This window comes from Sceloporus occidentalis, unplaced genomic scaffold (assembly GCF_023333645.1).
Source record: "Sceloporus occidentalis isolate IW3139 unplaced genomic scaffold, rSceOcc1.0.p SCAF_101, whole genome shotgun sequence".
NCBI classification, from domain to species: domain Eukaryota; kingdom Metazoa; phylum Chordata; class Lepidosauria; order Squamata; family Phrynosomatidae; genus Sceloporus; species Sceloporus occidentalis.
Genome location: NW_028317081.1, coordinates 1,759,898 through 1,760,590, shown reverse-complemented (window position 1 = coordinate 1,760,590; position 693 = coordinate 1,759,898).

The following is a 693-nucleotide window of genomic DNA, read 5'->3' as shown; positions in this document are numbered from 1 at the left end:
CATGAAAGAACAATTGTCTGATCCATGCTAACGTGCAGGGATCAGACATTCTGACTTCACAGGTACCCCTCCACCGGTCAAACCTTCCCCTAAATAAATAGAAAGTGAAAAGTGCAATATTACCCCTATATTGTTTTAAAATAACAAGAGCAGAAGACCTATTGTGAACTACAACTCGTATGATCCTCTTTCAGAATATAATTGTGTATATTTTATGCCTAGATTGTTTCTTTTGTATAATTATGGCATTTAACCCAATGGTATGTGTGCGTATTCACATAACTACATGCTGTGTACTGTCACATACATGAGTGTGCAAGAATGAGTAATTATACTGAGACTTAATACTTTTTGTTCTGTTTTTTTTTGTCCCAAATGATTGCTGCATTTCTGCTCTAGTTCTCAGACTTTGTAGGCACAAGGTTAACTAAGAATGAGTAAATTCATTTTTATCTTGCCAATCTAAAACTACTTTTGTTGCTGGTTGATTCAGTAACTGATTATTTTTAGTTAAAACTAAATTGTATTTTTTTTATCTGTGATGTGTATTTTAATGACAATTTTTTTGTCTTTTTTGTAGACATGAAAATGACATCTTGCTGAGAGTTCTTTTTTTTTTCCTGGAAATTAAATCATCACAAATCAACCTGCATTATTTTAAGGAGACTGAAGCTGTGAGGCAGGCCTCCAGAC